Source organism: Vicugna pacos, chromosome 7 (genome assembly GCF_048564905.1).
Source record: "Vicugna pacos chromosome 7, VicPac4, whole genome shotgun sequence".
NCBI lineage: Eukaryota > Metazoa > Chordata > Mammalia > Artiodactyla > Camelidae > Vicugna > Vicugna pacos.
In genome coordinates, this window is record NC_132993.1 from 49643546 (window position 1) to 49665438 (window position 21893).

At 33.6% G+C, this 21893-nt stretch overlaps 1 protein-coding gene across 4 annotated transcripts in view; it reads right to left on the minus strand.

Annotated features, from left to right (window-relative positions):
* Positions 1-21893, minus strand: part of HDAC9 (histone deacetylase 9) — a 638632-nt gene that overhangs the window by 270994 nt on the left and 345745 nt on the right. The gene's annotated exons all lie outside the window — the stretch shown is intronic.

Genomic DNA, 21893 nt, shown 5'->3' on the forward strand with positions numbered 1-21893 from the left:
TGATAATTTTATGTACAACGCTATCCATTCTAAAGGGCTGCCATTTATAATACACAGAATAAGATAGAGAATGCCTGCATGTTAAAACACTAACCAAGGATAAATTTGGAAACAACCAAAAGAAATTTATTGTTAAAGGGCAGTTGGAAATCAGCATTCATGTCAGAGATGGTCTCTGTTTTTCTCTCCTTTACCTAGAAGACAAATACTAACGGGCCAGAAATCACCAAGCAACTCCTTCCATCCCACAGTAACAAAGTATTAACATCCCATGGAAAAATCAACATAGAGTTTCTATCCACTCCAGTCCCTCTATGCTTTGGTTCCGAAATGAATATAAATTCAGAAAGAGTGATACAAAGTGAATAACGAACCCCTCAGAAGTTTTGTGAAAACATATTCCAACCTGGATCATCTTTCCTTAGCATTAACGGGGACATATTATATCCTTACATTGCTGATTTTTTTTTTCTATCATAAGACAAAGGACAACCCTCACATTCAGAAAATGAGTTTAAGTCCACAGATTGATCTGAACAGTTTGTTGTTTCTCAAATCCTATCTCAGTCACTTTTTCTCCACCATTAACTACTTAGGTCCCATTCACAGGTAAGAAAACACCTTCTATGCAGGTGTAAGTTTTGTAAACCAAATAAAATTAGCATTTTTTCCTCAAGATTCTCCAAGATAGGAGAATTCCACAAGAGTCATTCAGAAATATATATGCATTAAACAAACATCTAATAATATCAGTAATTAAAAAAAATTCCCTATAATTTCTTGGTGGAAAACTATTATCACATGGTACCAGAACATACAGAACTATGTCTTTTCATGAATGAGAACAGGCAAATTCCCTAAAGGACATTAAACAGCTTTATTATCAAAGCTGATATATCTTTTAACAGGAAAAAGAAAGGCACAATGCTGAAATATGCTAGTTATGTACTCTATCTCGTTTGCACAATTATTTACATCAGCCTATCTTTGTTCAACTTTAAAGATCAGTTTCTCTCCAAATAATTACAATTATGTTTTCTCTAGGAAAAAATTAACACATAATGTATCTGATAGCAACATTTTTTTGCATGAGCAGTACTTGAGCGATTTGAGTTTGGTGAAAACAAAAGAGGGCCCCTTGTCACTTCCTGAACAGCAGCAAGAATACAAACAGATCTCTAAGTGAGAAAGGGGACATGGATCTAGACTTCAAAACAAAAATAAAAAATCCCAACAGTCCTATCGTACAATCTGTGAACAGTTCCAGGATATGATTTGCAAATTATTTGAGCTTCACAAAATTGCAAACGATAGCCATTGCGTCTTGGCATATTAGTGTCTTCGACTACATACACTCGAAAGCGAAAATGCACTTCAGTTCACATGTAGCCTTCCTGGAAATGACGTGTGGAAAAAAAAGCCCTCTGTTACCATCAGATGAAGGGCTCTTGCAGGAAGAGATGAGAAGCAGGCAGCAGTATGCTAGAACTGAACTGGCTCATCAAGCAGCCATCATTCCAGTCTCTGCCTCTATGCTTTCTCAAGGATGTCCAGGCCTTTTGATGAAATACCACTGTTGGATGTCAATACATCCTGACTGAAAGTGATAAAATGACCCCTGGAAGAATGCCTTAAACACCTCATGATGGAATCTCTATCCTCCCTTATATAGCCCATGCAAGAATGTAGTTCCTTTTCTTAATAACATTTGGACAATCTGGATTATTTCCTCTCCCTCAATAGAGTTGGCAAATTCATTAAAAATGCTTACTTGAAGTCAACCATAGTCACAGAAAAATATACCACCAACCAAACCAACGATATCCTGTTTAAATCAAAAGGAAACTAGGCTGCTCAAGATCCTAACGGCCATAAACAAAACATTGATCATAAATCCATCAGGCTAAGCACTAGTCTTTATTGCTACCATGGCTGCACAAAATTGGCTAGTACCAACCTGGCTGTAAAACCAGACACCAACAAAAGCTTCACCCTTAGTGTGAAAATCTCTCCAAGAATATCAGGCACTGTCCTTTCGTTACAACACTTTCATACATTTCTAAAACATTTCTAATAGAAGCCTTTGTTTATAACTACTTTTCTGCCTCTCTGAATTTGAATCATTCTACTTGGACCATTTTGATTTTCTGCAGCAACTACCATTGGCCCTCATGACTTCGCTTCTCAGCCATATGCTGCTAGACCACAAGAAAATTCAAAATTTTTGAGGTCACAGTATTTGCAGTCTCTCTGCTGCCTCTCACATCTTACTTTCACTCACTATTACTCCACAGTCAAAGACAGAAATGTGTTACTTGGGAACTTGTTACAAGGTTTAGAAGAGAAAATTTCCCAAATGTAAATTAAGCATTCCTTTCTTGAGGTTTGGGCAGGCTCAAGCAACAATATTTTATGTATTAATGGTGTTTCTGTTTGTGATACATTATTTTCCAAAGTAAAGTACGGTTTGTAAACCCTATATTTAATTTAGCTGCTCCCACATATTAATTTTAATCTGTGTGAGAGAATGCAGGTTTAGAAGCAATAAAATGAAGTCACTTTTAGAGTAGACTATAATTGAGACTTCCATTAGGTTAGACTACCCTTCCCTTACTTTTTCTAAGTCAGTGATGTTTTAATTTATTTCAGTGGAAAATGCTGTGTGCCAGGTAGCTAACAACAGTCCAAGTGTTTCATGGAAAGATATTTACTCGTCTTAACCTTTCCTTGCAACTGTTTCAGTCCTTGTCATTTTGACTTCCTTTCAGCTAGTGACCTCTGCCCTGCTCCAATTTAAAGATAAACTAAAAGACATTTCCCCTGAGTGTGTGCTTCTTCTGGTTTTGTGGGGGAAGTGGTAGGATCTAGCTGTCTAACCAATTACCTCCTATTTGAAAGGACTTGTGGGGTATGCAACTTTGTATGGGAAGAAGGAAATTTAGAAAGAAGTAAACAAGCAAAAATGATGTGCCAACTTTAAGAAGCGAACCCAGAATTCCCTACCAAAACAAGAAAAGAAAAACTATGAAATTCACAAGAAGTGTTTTAGGAGTCAGTTTTTATCAGCAATATATGTAGGCATGTGAAAATATTTCTAAAACAATTGATTTAAAGATGACTGGAGTTGGCATTAAGCAGAACATCTTTTATACACTTACGTATTATTCATAACATTTGTCTATAAATACCCTAGAAATGAAGCATTTATTACTTACAAGGTTACAGGAAAGCATTTCTTGTGTCCCTGGTAGCCTTATAAGACAGTATTTTCCTTCTATCTTTTCTTGCTCTTGATAATATGATACTTCTTGGTGTTGCTTTTGAAATCCTATTGTTTATTCCCCTTTTTGGTAATGAACTTAAGGGAATTAGTAGTAGAATAATATCCAAATGACGATTAGAAAAAGAGAGTTGCTCTAAATAGTATCCACACATATATACACATAATGTGTGCGTCTGGATGTACACATACATAACATCACAGATATTGTCATTTTTATTCTATTTTCAAGTTATACAGGCTGTTTGTGGGGTTTCCATGTTTTTAGGCAGCTTAAAGGGAAATCTGATAGCCACCTCACTCCTTCACACATTACATTATGGAGAAACTCTATAAAGTAAAGAGTATCTAGCCAGATTTTATAGTAGATAATGGGGAGAATTTATTGGGTAAAGACTAAAACGATCTTTATTACAAGAGACCACACCTCAACATGCATTGGAGGAAAATGTCTCCCTTGTGAGAAAACACAATAAAATATGTCCATCTAACTAGCTGTGAAACCCTGCAGAAAGGCACAGCTTCCCCTCCTCTCCTTTTCTGAATTCCTTTTTATTTTGAGTCAGGATATCTCAGGCCATTAATTAACCTTCGAGCCCTTGAGGTCACGTCCTTGGATCTGTTCTCCACATACTGAGAAGTTTTATTTCTCAGTGAATATTAAAGATATCTGAATATTGATGAGGTTGCCAAAATAATGATGTCTTATATCCGGTAAAATGCCCTGAGTTGTAAAAAATGAAAGGATCCAAAATTTACTAAAGTAATTTTAAATAGCAAGGTGTTATTTACCCCAATATAGAAATTTCTTTCTCATCAACGGGAGTCCCATGATAGTATCACTTGTAAGTTAAAAATATTGTCATTGTTAAGTGTTACATCTTTGAATATCTGTTATTTCAAGAATCTTAAACTAGCCTGTGGCTCTGCGTGCAAATATATGTAAAGGGGACCAAGTGTGACCAGTGACTTGAGTGGGAGATTTATTTAAATTATATCTACGTAGAGCAACTGAGTTAAGACAACTTACTAGATCAAACAACAGCTTACTGCCTGTGCATGAAAATGTGGTGACCCAGGAAATGCATACATGTAGAAATAACATTGACAAAGCTAAATTAAGAATTTTGGCAGGATTGGAAAGTGTAAATGTTCATTAATTATCTCCATTAAATCAGAGGGCATTGGAAAATTCAGTTCCTAACAGTTATAGTATAAACAGGTGAATTCCAAAGTACTGCTATGTCTGTAACTCTTATATATACCCAACTTCTTTTATCTAATAATATTTGTATATGTGATTTATACTCCTCTTACCAGATAATAAGCTTATTAGAGCAGGCAGGATTGTACCCAACACTTCACACAATTATGGATGCATGAGAAGTTATTAACAAGCAAAGAAACAAAGATTTAAACTAGCTTAGTTAACTTTGTTGTAAGAGTATTTTTACATGTAAAGGAGAGAGGATTCCAATATTTCCTTTAAACCTAGTGTTTCATAATTATGAACAGGAGAGAGGGAATGATTTTATATAAATGTTTGGAGACAGAGTTAAGACTGCACAATCCCCTGGGCAGGTTAAGGAGAGAGATCTGAGCCAACTGCAAAGAAGTTATGCCAAGTTCAGTATTTAAACTGGTGGGGGCTTTTATATATAGTAAGAGGCAAAGAGAATGAACATATATTGCAAATCAAAAACAAATTTAGTAAATGAATCTCACATCAAGTAGGAAAAGTAAGCATTACAGAGTTGGGGGATCCCATAAGTGACATTTTACAATGCCTTCCAAGCCATGACCACTAAGTTTTATGAACTAGAGTTAAATAGAAGAATTAAATGATAAGGAACGTATTTAGTATGAAGAAGAAAAGCAGGGTGACAACTGGGAAGCCATTCATATAATGACATCCTGATTCTCATTAGTTTTCATTTTTCACTTTTGACTTTTCTTTCTACAAGTGCTAGCACATTCTCATCAAAATAATTGGGACGAGTTAGAAAGACTAGGTTGAAAATTTAACAAGTAGTAAATGGCTTTCTGATATGTAGATGAAGGAATTATAGTTTGAATTTACTCAGTGGTCTGTGAGTCAGATCTTAGCCTCAGTTACATTATCACAAACTGTCTATGAGACTCCAAACCACCTCTCAGCCCCTCTGGATTTCGACTGGGGTTGAAATCTGAGTTCTACCATTTTCTAGATGTAGGCACTGCTCTGAAGCCTACATTTTTTTCATCTGTAAATTTTTCATATGTAAATTGCTGGGCAAGATGACTGGCATTTAATTAATTTTCAGTACATACCACATTTATTGTCATTATTTTCATTATCTAACATCCTTGCCAGTAATATTTTGTTATTCTGTACTATTTTTAACATTGCTGTCTATAAAACTTTAAATACTGGCATGCACTATTTTTGCACATGTTTTATCATGAGTCATTTAGTTGGATAATTTTCACTCATGAAGAATATCAAAAACTCTGTCAGCATAGAATGTGTTTCTCCTGTCTCCCCTACTGTAGGTGAAAATCTATTTGTCAATTTTGGTTCAAAAAGAGTAAATCAGCATTCAGTTGCCTTTTTTGTTTTTTTAAACATTCAACAAGCCTTTTTTTTTTCCCCAAGAATTTTGAAGGAAACCGTATGAAAGTAAAAGAAAGAGAAATTTAAAAAATAAAATGGACATTCAACATGGGCTATCTGCTTGATAGCTGTCAATAAAATGTAAGTATTTTTCATGTTTTTCATTTTTACGTCAGGTTGGGTTACATATATACATATACATGTATATGCATATGTTACACACATATGTGCATATTTTAATATGTTTAAATATATACACTCATGTATCAGATTACTTTATGTGCCAACTGTCCTCTGGGGTAAAAAATAAGGTTCCCAAGCCCACTGAAGAATAACCAATTCATATCAGCTTTTAGGACTTTGATCTTATGTTTAAAAGTAAGAGATACGTTATTTAAAAATTGGATAACTTACTCTAAGGAAAAGCACAATTATTAGTACACAGCTTATTAAGACACCCTTAAATCATCCAAAAAGTATCAGCTGTTGTGTTAATCTAGGTACTTTCAGTAATTTATTATAGATTTGATAAAAATTCTTAGTTGACAGTAAAACTGATCAAAATTGTTTTTCGGATCTTCATGAGTTAGTTATTGCTACTCTCTTATTTTAGAGTAAATAAAATTTAAAAAAAATTTTAGAAGTTCCACAATCACAGGCAACAAATGTAAAAAATAGTCAAATTGTACTACATCAAGGCAAAAACTTCTATACAGCAAAGGAAATAATCACAGAGTGAAAAGGCAATCTACATACAAATGGGAGAAAATATTTGCAAATCATATACCCAACAAGGCATTAACATCCAAAATATATGAAGAACTCCTACAACTCAACAATGACAAAACAACCTGATTAAAAAATGGGAAAGGACTTGAATAGATAGTTTTCCAAAGAAATATACAAATGGCCAAGAAGCATATGAAAAGATGCTCAACATCACTAATCCTCAGGGAAACACAAGTCAGATGTGGCTTGCATGTGGCTTCACCTCATACCCCCAAAATACCCACTATCAAGAAAAACAAACAAACAAACAAAGTAACAAATTCTGGCAAGGATGTGAGAAATTGGAACCCTTGTGCACTGTAAGTAGGAGTGTAAAATGGTGCATCCACTATGGAAAACAATATAAAGTTTCCTCAAAAAAAAAAAAGAATTATTACATGATCCAGCAACTTCACTTCCTGGTATACTGGTATACATCCAAGAAAATTGGAAACCAGAACTCAAAGGGACAATCACACACCAATGTTCATTGCAGCTATTATTATTCATAATAGCCAAGAGCAGAAGCAAACTTAATGTTCATCAGTGAATGGATGGATAAAGAAAAAGCAATATGCAATGGAATATTCATTTAGCTCTAAAAAAAGATGGAAATACTATCATATGCTCCAACATAGATGAACCTTGAGGACATTATTTTAAGTGAAATAAGCCAGTCACAGAAGACAAATATTGCATGATTTCACATATATGAGTTATCTAAAATAGTCAAACTCATATAAACAAAGTAGAGTGTAGTTATCAGGGGCTGGAGAGAAGGGGGAAACAGGAAGTTCTTCAATAGGTATATAGTTTCAACTTTGCAAGATTAAAAAAAAAAAACCTCCAGATATTTGTTGAACAGCAATATGCATATCATTCACACTAAAGAAGGTTAAGAGGTTAAATTTTATTTTGTGGTTTTTTTTTTTTTTACCACAATAAGAAAAAAAAGCTCCATAAATGGAAGCACACTTACATATGCTTACACTTAATTACACTTAGAAAACTCAACCCCCACATCTTGGCTCAAATTTTGATCACTACAGCTTGGAACAAGTGTAGAGTAGAAATATAAAAACTAAAAGTGTGATTTCTGCCTGCACTATTCTCCCATTTTAGTGAAAAAGTGAAAAAATACAAAAGCCCCCTCAATCTTAAAAGAAATTGGCAATCTCTTCCATAAATCTTCTCCATTGTCATAAAACAAAAATATCAACTCTTGTAATTACCAGGGAGGCTGTTTTTCAGAATAACTCAGCACACAGCAGGAGCCTTGCAACCATGGTGTGGAAACCTCAAGATCCTCCCTATGTTCAGCCTTAAGGAGGTTCAGGGTCCAGATGCCAAACCCTCTGGTGCTCTAAGCTCTACTCATAGGGAAGTGTAGTTATTGAAAAGACCATGGACAGTTAATGTGGTTTTCATCATAGTTCAGCAACTTAGAGGTGTAAGATTTTAATCAAGACCTATACAAATTTTTATGCTTTATAACTATTTTTACCATGGTGGCACAAATGACACTGTATTTTCTTCATTTATTCACCTGTCCATTTTGCTAAGAGACTGTAAATTTGGAAGTCCTTCCAGGTACCACATTTAGCTTTGTATTCTATGGCATCTTCTCAGCACCTGGCACAAGTCCCAGGTACATGTAGTTGTTCCATATGCATTTATTGAATTGGTCTGAACTGTTGTTGTTTATTAGGCTGAACTGCAATTTATAAAAAGAATAAATGAGGGCCATTGGTCAATTTATACACATCCCACACTCATAAGTGTGCATGAAATGAAATTTTAGGCTGATGTGTAAAGAAAATTTGGATCAGTGTTTGCTGCAAGCCCAACTAATTCATAAATTTCATTAAAGCAATGACACAACTTGTTTTTGTTTCTAAACATCTATTTGAAGTTGCATAATTACCTTCACCATGGTTATTATAATGTCTTTTATAAAAAAAATAGAATTTTACAAGTGTTGCATTTTCTAGAAGAAACCAAGTTGTACTAGGTTGTGCCAACAGTCAAGAGCCATCATTTAAATTAATAATGAATAATCTTCCCTTAGAAAATTTTAAACAGATTCCTATTTCTGAGTTCACTGTCACCTCATTGCTAATTTCATTTCCAACCTCAGTCATGTTATACTTTATAACATTTTGAATAAAACAATGCTGAAATAAAGAAGTTTATGAAAAAGATTGTATTTTCTGTAGAGAATATGATTCTCAATATTAAAACTATATTCATTCTTAAAGAGCTACCAGCAAAGTGAATTCTTTTGCATGCTCACCACTTTACTCTAAAATCGGTGTGCGGTGGTGTGTGGGCATGCCCTCAGGAAAATCACACTCTGAGTGTGGATTTAAAAGAAAATGAAATGAAAAACTAGTCATATATAAAGAATAGTAGAATATGATGATGACTCTGAAATAGATACAATGATTGAACAATTAAGTACAATTACACTGAAGAACTGATGATGAAGAGCATTAGAAGATAAAAAGCACAGCTTTTACTTTGTTGTTGAAGTTTGCTTGCCCTTAAACAAAACACAAAATCCATTACTCTCTTAGGTCTCTAACAGGACTTGCACCTTGCATGGGTGGTGGGACACGCATTAACTAGGGGGTTATTATAAATGTCTGTAGTATGAATGTAAATTATGTTGTAAGAATTATGGTGGTTGAGAGGATTTACATATTTAGGTTTTCATTTCCTTTTCGTTTACCACTTAACTTTTTTTTAATTAAAAAATGACCACAGGTAAGGATCTTATTTGCAAATTCTATGAAAGTGAAATCTGCAATAAATTCTCTCAAAAATTTCTCATCTATTCAAAAGCAATGAATCTATTAGTTTTAGAACAAGGATATTTCCCTTGAGACATTGCCATGTGTTCAGTATAGGTCCTATGCTTTGCTCCAAAGGCCAAGCAATGTCAGAGAGTAGAGGCTATATCTTGGCACCTAAAATAGCAAGCAGTATGCCCTGGCTACATGCTTGGTGTGATTTAATTTAACTCTCAGTGCATTATTAAGTCCACATGCAATTTCTCTGAGTTCTAAACTGTGCATGTGGCTAAATTAATTAAGAATCTCAAATCTGGGACATCTAATTTTAAAATGTGGGTATTCAAATACGTTTATTACCTTGGACAAGTCACTTAGACTTGGAAGTTGCTGTTAATTCAGCTGGGAATTCAAGCAAAAGTCCTCATTGCAAATCAGATTCCTAAGTTGAAGAATATAATTTTCAATCTCCTGTTTCTTTTCAAATATTCTTCACTAATTTTAAAGCTTTGAAAATATTAGGAATATAATAGTAACCTAAATATGATTAAAGATAATTTTTTAAATTTGAACATATCAATTAAAAAAGAAAAAATTTTAAATATCTTTGAAATTGAAAGAAAGACTAAAATATTGGGAACGATTCTTGAAGTGACAAAATGTGTTAACCACTGTCTTTTCTGTGAAAACAAAACTATACTAAAATGTTCTTGTCCAAAATATCAAATGAAACATTTTCTTCAACAAAAAATTCACTGAATAATTTAGAGATTTGGCAGGATGAAGAAAATCACGTCAAATGTAATGATAAATCAAAAAAAAAGCTTGATTTAAAATGATAGTTTCTTAGCTAAGTTAGGGTTAAAATAATTCAATAATAATTGCCTTGAGTTTCTACTAACAAAGTAGTAACAAACTAAAACTTTCTGATTAGAAAATGATAACACTCTCAACCTAATATTAAACCACAAAGAGCAACAATTCTCCTTCAGATCCTCAATATTTCTTTTTCGCCTTTCCAAGGCCAAAATGTCTTTTTTTTTTTTGTAAAAGAAAATCAAAGCCAAATGGTAAAAATGCAAAGATTTGGTTAAACAAACAGTCAGAATTTCAGTGGTTTTATCTGCAGCATGCAGAGCAACCAAACAAAGCCAAGATATTGTCCATCTCTTTGACAGACAAAGAGTCTCAGAGGTCCAGAGTGACATGCCCGAAGGCTGGCACGTGATTTGGCTAATTAAATTAAATAGCAGGAAACAGCTTTTCCATATGCCACTGCCTGGCCACACACAAACTGTAACAGTAAATCTTTTATACTAGTCAAGGAAAAATGTAACCATTAAAAAATATACAGTATCAATCTACCATCCAAGAATCAAAAGTCACATATCCACATAAACTCCCCGGGCCTGGACTTTAATGCCAAATGTCTAAGAACTTCCTAATTCACTTTAGCAGCTACCGAAAAGCCCACGGTAATTAAAGAGGATGGAAACTGCCCCCCACCCCACTCCGCTTAAGGTTTACCAACACTTTAACTTAAGCCAATATTCTGATCGCTTTAAGGACACATTTCTACACAAAATGAAATCAAAACCTCAATACTTCTGAATCAGAGTTAAAATTGAATCTATTGCTCATTTTCCACCAATTTTATATCCTCCCTCCCCATTACCCAACTGAAAACTATGAGATAAATTGAAACAAGGAGTAAAGCCCTTGGGATCTCTTGAGAAAACTCTTCCTCCATGTTCCCCACAATTTCTCACCCAATAACATAATTTTCTCTAAATCTGCCATTGAGTTCAAGGCTTTTGTTCAAGACAAAATGATTTTAAACAAATCCATACTTTCATGTTTCTAGAAGAATTTTCCTGGACTGGTAGACGCTACTCATTTTTATCAGTCATGATTTTCATTAGCATTGATTCCTAATGCAAAGAAACAACAGCAGCTATGAAGCAGTGATTGTATCTTATGTAAGGGAGCATTGTGATGGAAAAACAAAGGCAAGGAAACTGCTTCACAGGAATCTTGAATTACAAGATTGCAAGGTAAGTTTAACTTACAGACACAGAAAATTCAGAATCAGTGCAGACCAGAGCTTATCTGTTTAAACAGTTACATTAAATGTGTAATATAATATACAAAACGTAAGTGGTACTCAATAATTTTTGGTGAAGATTACGTCTATGGTAGCCAGTATTCAGGTGTTATAGATATTTCATTATTCATGCTTTTCATACTTGAACTTGTGAATTTTCATTAATTTATTATTTCTTACTATATGAAAGAGTTGACTATATTAGTGAACAATGATCTAATAAGATTATAGTATAATCTTTCACTACAAAAAACACACCCAATTTATTGGGATTCAATATTACTCAGGAAAAAAAATTAGGGAGAGGGAGGGAGGGAGGGAGGTCAGGTGGGGACGAGGGAGGGAGGTGAGAAGGGTGAAATCTAACCCTTCAAACTGAGATTTGAAATTTTTAAAAATTAGTTAGTAATACTGTTTTTCACTTGGTTTATTCCAAGTAGGTAAGATGCCAAAAGGTCATCTAATATACATGGCTTAGCAATGCCCATCCAGTCTGTTTGAATCTATATGCCAGAAATCAATAAGAAATTGTTTGTTTCCCATGTCTGCCTTCATGATTAATAATTCAGTTTAAAGATAATCAAAATCCAAGAAATTCAAAGCTGAGGAGAAAACAGTCACACCACACAGAGGAACCAACTTGGTAGGAACCAGCAAGTGACCAGCTTCTTAAGAAGCCAGGTCTCAGAGTGAGCTGAAGCGGCCCTTCCCCCTCCCTCAAAGAGCTGTATTTATCTCTTCACACCTTTACCAAAGCCCATCCTCCCTTTTCCATCCTCCTCCCTGCCCCAGGGCCCTAGGCTGAGACTGATAACTCCCTGGGGTCATCCATCCCTGTAAACATCCAGGAGGTTCAGTAGAGGCCCAGGGAGCTCACCAATTAGTGGGAGAGAAAAACCAGAATTAGAGTCAAGGCTACTATGCTACTATGACCTGCTCCAACATAAACCTCAAAATATATCTTAAAAAGGTTCGAGTGGTCAATATTCTTTAAAGAAAGACAACAAATGTAAATTATCTGAAATCTAATGAAAATTTACTACAGGGCAAAAGGAGTAGGAAGACCAGAACAACGTTCAAGAGAAAAGTTAAGCAGTAGTAGCTGACACATGAAGGGCAGAGAATAGGATAAGCAGAAACAGACTTTAAAATCAATATAAATATGCTCAAAGATTTAAAGGAAAATGTGAATATAATGAGGAGGCAAGTGGAAAATATAAAAGAAGAAACAACTGAAACTTCTAGATCTGAAAAAATACAGTATCTTAAATGAACAACTTACTGGATGCGACTAAAAGAAGTTTATCCACTAGGAACAAAAGATGAGCCTGGCAACAGAAACACAAGCTGAAATACAGAGAGAGTAAAGGGTGAGAAAAACATGTACAGAGACTTACAGACTTGCGAGACAGTATCAAGCAGTCTGCCTGAGGTGTAGCTGGAGTCTCAAAAGAGAGGGAGAGAAAATAATAATAGAAAAAAACACTGCCTGACATTTTCCAAAATTTTAGAAAGTGCAACCCCACAGATACAGAAGCTCACTGAACAAAAGCAGGAAGCAAACAAAGGAAACTACATGGAGACAAATTAAAATCAAGTTGTGGAAAGCCAGTGATAACAAGAAAATCTTAAAAACAAGCAGACGAAAAATACACTATCTGATTTCAAGACTTGTTATAAAGCAACATTAATCCAGATTCTGTGATCCTGGTGTAAAGTTAGACATATAGATCAGTGGAATAAAGGAAAGAGTTCAGAAATTTGCTCACAGATATATGTTCAATTGATTTATAATAAAGGCACCAGAATAATTCAAAGGAACAAGGATAATCTTTACAAAAAATGGTGCTGAAAACTTTGGATACCTATGTTGACAATTAACCTCAACTTCCCTTCACATTGTACACAAAACTATATGGCTCCAAATGGTACTTTGCCTTAAATGTAAAAAATAAGCTAGAAGGAGAAAATATAAAAGCAGATCTTCCTTGGTTAGGACACTAAAGCACTAACTATGGAAGAAAAAATGGACAGAATAAGACGTATAAAAATTAAAACATTCTACTCTTCAAAATAAAAGACAAGCTATAGGCCAGGTGAAAATATTTGCTACATATATATCTAGAAATGGATTGTATCTTTAATATGTGTTACTCGTACACCCAATAATAGAAAGACAGATGCACCAATTAAAAATCTTGCAACATAGCTGAACTGACAATTTACAGAAGACATACAAATGGCCAATAAACACATGAAAAGATGCTCAACATTATAGCCATTAGGGAAACACAAATTAGAACCACAACGAGAATGCCCTATACCTCCACTAGAACATATAAAGTTAAAAAATATCTTACAATACCAAATGTCGGCAACAGGAACTCTCATACATAGCTGATGAGACTGTAAAATATCCAATCAAAAGTATTTCAACAGTTTTTAATAAAAGTCAACATACACTTAGCATACAAATCAGTAATTCTACTTCTGTGTATTTACTCAAAATAGAGGCAGGCAAATGTCTACCAAAACCTGAGTACAATATTCATAGCAGCTTTATTCATAATTGTCCATAGCTGGAAATGATTTAAATTTCCATCAGTGGATGAATGCCTAAACCAATTGTGGCATATCCACATAATGGAACACTATTCAGCAATTAAAAAAACGCCCCCTCCACCGCCGCCAAAGCCCTATTACTGATACACACAAGGATGTCGAAAGCATTTTCTGACTGAAAAACAAAACAGATTTAAAATATATCACAGACTCTTTTATAAGATTCATTTACATGAAATTCTAAAAAAAATCAAAATGAAAGCATAGTGACAGAAGACAGTGAAGGCTCTCCTGTGGCTGAGAGGAGAGAGAGGGTGGGGTTGATTAAAAAGGATCAAGAGGGAACCCCTAGAACGCTTTACAAATATTCTAAATCTAGACTGTGGTATATATATTTGTCAAAATTCATCAAACTGTACATTAAAAAAAGTGGATTTTTGTATGTAAATTATACTTCAAAAAAGTAAATTAAAAAAAATATGGTTTAGGCAGTTAAAGCAAACAAAGTAAAATCTCATTTCAAATTTTCACTTTAAATTATTATGGAAAAAATCTGGAGCATTAGAAATTGAACATTTGAAAAACATATCTGGAAAAAAAAACTTTTTAATCTGCTTCCCTATCTAAAGCAATATTATATTGAAGTACAACTAACCATTGTACATACATAAAGCTGTAAGATAAACAGAGACATGTAAAATGTGTATATAAAAAAAAGGAATCAAGTTGAATATTTTCATGGGTTTGTCAGGCAGTTCAAGCAACAAAATAAAAATCAAGTCATTTAAAATATGCACCAGAAAACTAAATGTTAAATTTACTTTAATTCATAAAGTATAAGTAAAGAAAAAAAAGGATTTGATAGTACCACTATCATGATCAAAGCATACCTAAGACACTAAAAATATAGCATAAAATAGGCTTATTCTTTATCATATTAAACGAAAGTAATAGAGAGAGGATTGATGACTGTTCAAAATCAGGAAGTCATTTACTTAAGATCAGGAAATCATTGCAGGACTTCTGTTCCAAGATGGAAAGAAGTTTAGCATTCATTAAACTGGAGGTAATAGAAACCCTTCCTTGCTCCCCATCCCAAAAGAAAAGGTTCTCAGAGTAATTTGCTAAAGAGCAAAGACAGAAATTTTAGTCCCTTTGTTCATTTCATACTGCCTCAAAAAAGGCAGAGCCCAGTGCAAATGTGACAGGAGAATCCCACCTGTAGGCTACTAGGTAAGGCCAGTTTTCAGAGTTTTGCCTCCTGGTGTTGATAATGGGGTGGGAGTTAACTTTAGAGGAGAGCTGGGCATAGACAAAGACCCTCCCCATACATAAGGCCCATACTTTTACTGCACACTTTATATTGTATAAACATAACTTCTGTTTGCACTGGGAAACCAAAAAAATCCATGTGACTCATTTTACTGAGATACTCACTTTATAGCAGTGGTCTGGAATTGAACCCACATTATCTCAGGTATGCCTATTATAAAGAGTGAAAATTGAGATTTTGTATTTTTATCTAAAAATGTGTGTCAGATATTATAATATAAGTAATAATGATTATATGGAATACAAATTATGAAAAATCAGTTTATAAGTTTTGAGTAATATCAAATAATAAATTCAAGAAAAAATTTTTATTATTTACCCCTAGCTGGAAGAGAAAATTAAACAGTGACTATTATTACTAGTGCCAGCTTAAAGAAAAAGTTACTAATGCAAACTTTTAGCACAAGAAATACTCCAACAGGTGAAAAATGAGTCTACATTTCACATTAGAAAACAAAAGTGATAATAAGGAAGAAAATGTTCTTTAGCCATTAAGAAATCTGAATAAAAGAAATGCAAAACAAAAATCATTCAAATAACATTTAATTGAGCACTTTGTAGGTTCCTTGTGTGGTACCAGGAACACTGTATAATATATTTTCCTTGGCTTCAAAAGGCAACGGGACATAATGACACAAAGGCAATAATTAAAGAATTACATGGTGAATTGTATGGAACTGATTCTAAGCTGGTTGAAGAGTTCAGGTGAGTTAGAGACATTGGAGCTGGCATGAAGGAGAAAGCAGAGAAAGATCTGAAAAAGGAAGTAAAGGGCTTTCCAGATGAAACAGCTTGATGAAACTCATGCATTGGAGCCCCAAGGTGGAAGTCTGCTTTGCACAGAAAGCAATTAAGAGGTAAGTGTCTGGTCAGAACCTAAAGGTTGAATTATGAGGACTGAAACTCCATCAGACCATTTAGATGAAGTGATTAGGATGGTATTAGTGTAGGTTCTGCCATAGAGAATAGGGAAGTGGTATGGATATTTTACAGTTAAGTTAACTGATTTAGGATAAAGAGAACACTGATGTCGAAGGAGGAACTTGCAATAATAAAAGAAGGAATTTGTTTTAGTATTAATGATGGTAGTGACTAGGGAAAGCAGAGCCAGAGTGAAGAGATACATGGCTTGAAGTCAGAAATAGGAGTACCAAGAGCTTATAAGAGATAAAGAAGAGATAAAGATAAGGAAGAGATAAAGATCAAAGGTGATTTCATGATAATCCATCCCCATGTCTTCCATGTGGTTCCAAAGACAGAAATGAAAGAACAAGAAAAAACATCACATTTTACAGAGAATGAACTTAAAAACTTTGAGATGAGAGTGGGCAATGAGTCACTTGTCCTTAAGGCCGACAGTATTAGTACAACACATGATAAACTCTGAGCTGTCTTTAAGGTAAAGGAGAAAGAAATCTTTAAATCCTTAAACCATTAAGATGTCACAGATCTCTTCGAACTGTAACATTTATGTCTTTATGTTCAATTAAATAACAGCAATAGATAGATACTAGCAAGAGTAAATATTCATTTGTTCAGATTTTATAGCCCACTTATTTCCAAAACGATGCAGCGAGACCTAGTTACTAACATTATATAAAATGAGAAAGACAGTCTAAAAGCAGCACAGTACAATATCAATATGTGAACCACAAATGAAAGCTACCTATAAAATCTTAAATTTTGTAATAGTCACATTAAACAGTTAAAAGAAAACAGGTAAGATTAATTTTAATAATGTCATATTTAAATACTATCTTTTAATAGGTAATCAATATATGTCATCATTACTTAGGTATTAATACTTTTTTTTTACTATGTCTTTGAAATCTGGTGTTTATTTTGCACTAAGTATATATCCATTCATGCAAGTCACATTTTAACTTCTCAAAAGCTGTATGTGACTACCAGTTTGAAAGTGCAAATACAGGGTTCTTTGCAGAAATTCTGTCAACAGAGGAACAAAAATTAAAGACCTGAACATAACTTCAACATAAAATTTAGGCATAAGTAAAAATGAGTAACCAAGGCAGAATTTTATAGCCATATAAGTGAAGCAAAATAACTTTGATTTAGTTTGTATAAAGATCATCAGGAAAAAAGGCATTTCTTAAAGGAAAAATAAACTCAGTATTATCCTCAGTTTATATTAGGTTTAATAAACATCAAGATTGTAGCATTTAAATGGTTCATTGAGAAGAGAAGAGAAAAAAAGCACCATCAAAAGCCAGGAAGCAACAAGAGACAACAACAGGAATGGTGGAAGACCAAGACCAAAATCAACTGGAAACAGGAAAACCGAGCTGATGCAGGAGAAAATGGAGTCCAACAATCATTAAGTTCTACCTTCTACTCAAATGCATGGAAGAATTTAAGAAACAATGTAAATAACTCAAAATGGACCAAAGACCTAAAAGTAAGGTCTGAAATTATGAAACTCTCAGAAGGAAACATATACATCTTTGTGACATTGGATTAGGTGACAAATTCTTAACAAAAGGAAAAAAAGATAAGTTAGGCTTCAACAAAATTAAAAATGTATGTGTATCAAAGGACACTATCAAGAAAATGAAAAGGCAACCCACCCACAGGATGGGAGAAAATACTTGCAACTCGTGTATCTGATAATGGTCTAGTATCCAGAATGTATTTAAAATCCCTTTCAACTCAAGAGCAAAAAGGCAAATAAACAAATTGAAAAAATGGGCAAAGGACTTAAGTAGACATTTCTCCAAAGAAGATATGCAGATTTCTAATAAGCAAATGAATATGTGTTTAACATCATTAGTCATAAGTGAAACAGAAATCAAAACAACCAGCCAGTACTTCAAATCCACTAGGATGCAATGGTTAAAAACAAGAAAAGGGAAATAACAAGTGTTGGGGGATGTGGAGAAACTGGAATCCCTCATCTATTGCTAGTGGGAATATAGTTTAGACACTGTGGAAAACAGCTTAGCAGTTCCTCTGATGTTAAACAGAGTTAACATATGACCCAGCAATGTCACTCCTAGGTATATACCCCAAATCACTGAAAACACATTAACACAAAAATGTGTACACAAATGTTCAGAGCAGAATTACGAACAATAGACAAAAAGTGAAAACGATTCAAGTGTCCATCAACTGATGAGTGGATAAACAAAACATAGGATATTCATCCAATGGAATATTATTAGTCATAAGAAAGAATGAAGTACTGAACATGCTTTAATGTAAATGAACATGAAATGCCAAGTGAAAGAAGCCAGACAGACATACTTTTGTTAGTGGAAAATCTCACAAATAAATGTCAAATTAAAAACAAATACTGTTGTTCACCTATATATCTGCTGAGTACTAGGTTTCAAAAAAATTTTTAGTGTCTGAATTCCTTTTTGACATACTTTAGGAAAAAGTATGAAACAACATAAACATTTCCTAAAAACTCTCTTTCTCAGAACTATGAAGAGTAGCAGTCTGAATTTCAGCAGCCGCCTTCACTAAGGAGAAGGTGGCCTTGTACGGCCCAAGGAGGAACCCTAACGGGTATTCGTTGCAAGTTCTGGCAGAAACTATTTTTTTGAAGAAAAAGTTCCTAACATGAAGATTGATACATACTGAACAAGCTGCTTTACACTTTGGAAATCAGATACACACTATAAGACCATTATCTAACCGATTCCTCGCATTTCTTTTTAACGATCTCTAATACCAACTTAATCTTGTAATTTTATAGTCCAAAGGCAATCTTGGAAATTATGGCAAGCATCAATAGTATTTCCACAGTCCTGACCAAGTCATCACATTTATGGCATTATGGAATGATAATCTGTTTCATAATAGTAAACAATATTAGTTCCAGAATTAGAGTAGCTTTAACCTATGGGATACTGTTCAAGTTTAGATTAAGAGAATCAAAGAATATAAAACAAGTATTTTTAACCCATTGAACCAAGTACACAGCAACGTATTATGAAGTATTGACTAATAAGACCAGAAGAGCAAGGCATGTCACGCCCTTGGGGTGTGTATGTTTCAGTTCCCTTTACCTGAATCAGGCACCTTGTTCTTCACACTACTAATGCAATAATTATTTCCATATAAGGGGAGGTCATTTAAGTACTCTTTTCTCTTTAAATTTATGTACTGTCACTTTATACTTGTAGGTCAGGCTCTCACTATTAGAGATACAACTATTATGTTACACGGAAAACTATTCACTTTATTATTTATTGAGTGCTTGTTATATTCAAGGGATTATGTTAACCTTTTTAAAGATAATTTTTTAAGTTGAGCAAAGTTAGGAACTGACATCTATTTATGTAAAATTTTATATTTAGAGGATGACATCAAAGATGATAACGTATCATGAAAAAGGCCACGCTGGGAAAATGAAACGGCAACATATTTTACATGTGTTTGCTATTTGATAATGGTTGATGTAAACAGTTTAAAGTCACTATTGCTGGATTTATTGTTTTTAATGGTATTGGAAGTAACTGGTCAAAATATCTTTATTTTCTTGTTTCAACAAAGAATGGCAATATATTTTGGAATATGAGACCTAGTGTATGAGCTTCGAATTCGATTAAATATATCAAGTTTACACAAAGCCATATGTATGAAAGGGGATCTTTTAAAAAAACTTTATTTGAGAAAGGAAGAGACTTATAACAGAAGGCAAGAAGAGAAACATACAAACAATATATTTACAACACAAAACAAGAGATCACCTTCAAGGGTGTAAATTATAATAAATACAATAGATTTTAAAAGAGACATTTATCAATTAGCTCTAAGATTAGTTAAGTCCAGCTTTCCTTTTCACTGGTTCCAGGTAGTTTCTTGATTAAATTCAAAGACTATCAAATTCAAACAATTAACGTCCACCAACTGTACTGATGAAACTCTCTCAAATGACATTATAAAAAATAGGGTTTTTTTTTTGTTTGTGATTACATATCTTTGAAGTAATATTATACAAAAGTCTGCTCAGCCACATGTTCCTCCCCAAATAAAATGTATTTTAAAAGATGCACTATCCCTTTTTTATGAGATTGAAAAAAGACTTTAAAGAAAATGTATATTTATGAGATGGAAAAAATATACAATTTTATCTTAGGAATGCCATGTTTTAATGCAAAACAACTGACAAAAAGTCATTTTAATCTGAAGGAATATACTAACCAAAATATATTGGTAATAGGAAGTGTTGTCTATTATAGCTATTTGTCAAATTATCAGAAGGACTTTCATTATATGGAAAAGTTTTAAACTTTCTAACATCTAGTTATGTTAATTTAATTTGAATGGAGACTTTTTAAAAAAGGATAATGTATCTTTAGCAGTAACCTTTTTTAAGAAATATTTTTAAATGTCACAGCAAAATGTAAACAACACGTGCCAATACATACAGTTGTACAATGTCTACATTTGGCAAAACTGCTGTATTGCCTTTGAAACAGGATACTACACCTTAAAATACCTCGGATTTAGAAATATAAATATTTTAATAGAAAAAAACCTCACAAAGATTCTAGGTCAATCTGGATTATCCATATTAAAGGGGTCTTAATACAACGCATCTTTAACTAGCTTAACAAAAGTAAACCTATAAAACAAGGTAAACATATCAGAAGGGAGTATGAAGGAAATGTTCCAGTGAAAAGCTTCCTTAACAATTTCCCCACTTGTGGTGTTATTTTCTTAGACAATAAATCAATTCATAGAGTGCCCTTTAAAAACAGAAAGAGTAAAACACTATCCTCCGTTTTTTTTTCTTTTCCCTACATTCCTCAGTACATGAATCACTTGGACTTCCTGTTTCCACAAGGCATTTCCTGCTCAGCCTCGTAGAATCAGTTTTTTTTTTTTTTGTAGGAGAACAGCAGGAACCTGACAAAGAACTGACTTAAATAAACAGTCTTCTGTTGCCTTCAAAGTTGTTTGCATTTCATAGCATCAAAGGACATAGTCCTTCTGAAGGTGCATTATATACAAGTAGATTCTTTTGTTAAACTTAACTTTCCTAATTTTTAAATTTGCCAAAATAGTATGGTATATGCCCTGTCATTATGGAATTATCCTTAAGAGGTCCTAATGATAATGATTATTCATCTTCTTCTTTTAAATGTGATTTTGACTTCATATCAGATAATAATCATATTGCTACTATGTTTTCCACAACTGTAGATACAATATTGTATCTGACTGGACCAAAATGCTGCACATTACTTCTTGCCAACATTTGCATCTGCTTCATTTGATCTGTTTCAATAAACAATGTGATCAAACAACACGAGATAAAAGTGAAATGAGCAGTACTAGGTGAGACATAATGTAATATTTTAAAATAGTGCTGTACTTTGCATCTATATGTTTAAAACCACCTCTATTCCTAAAATTTTCAATTGCAATCTATATAATAACCTAGGACTATTGGCATAGTAACCAGAACATTTCACTTAACAAAAAAGAGAG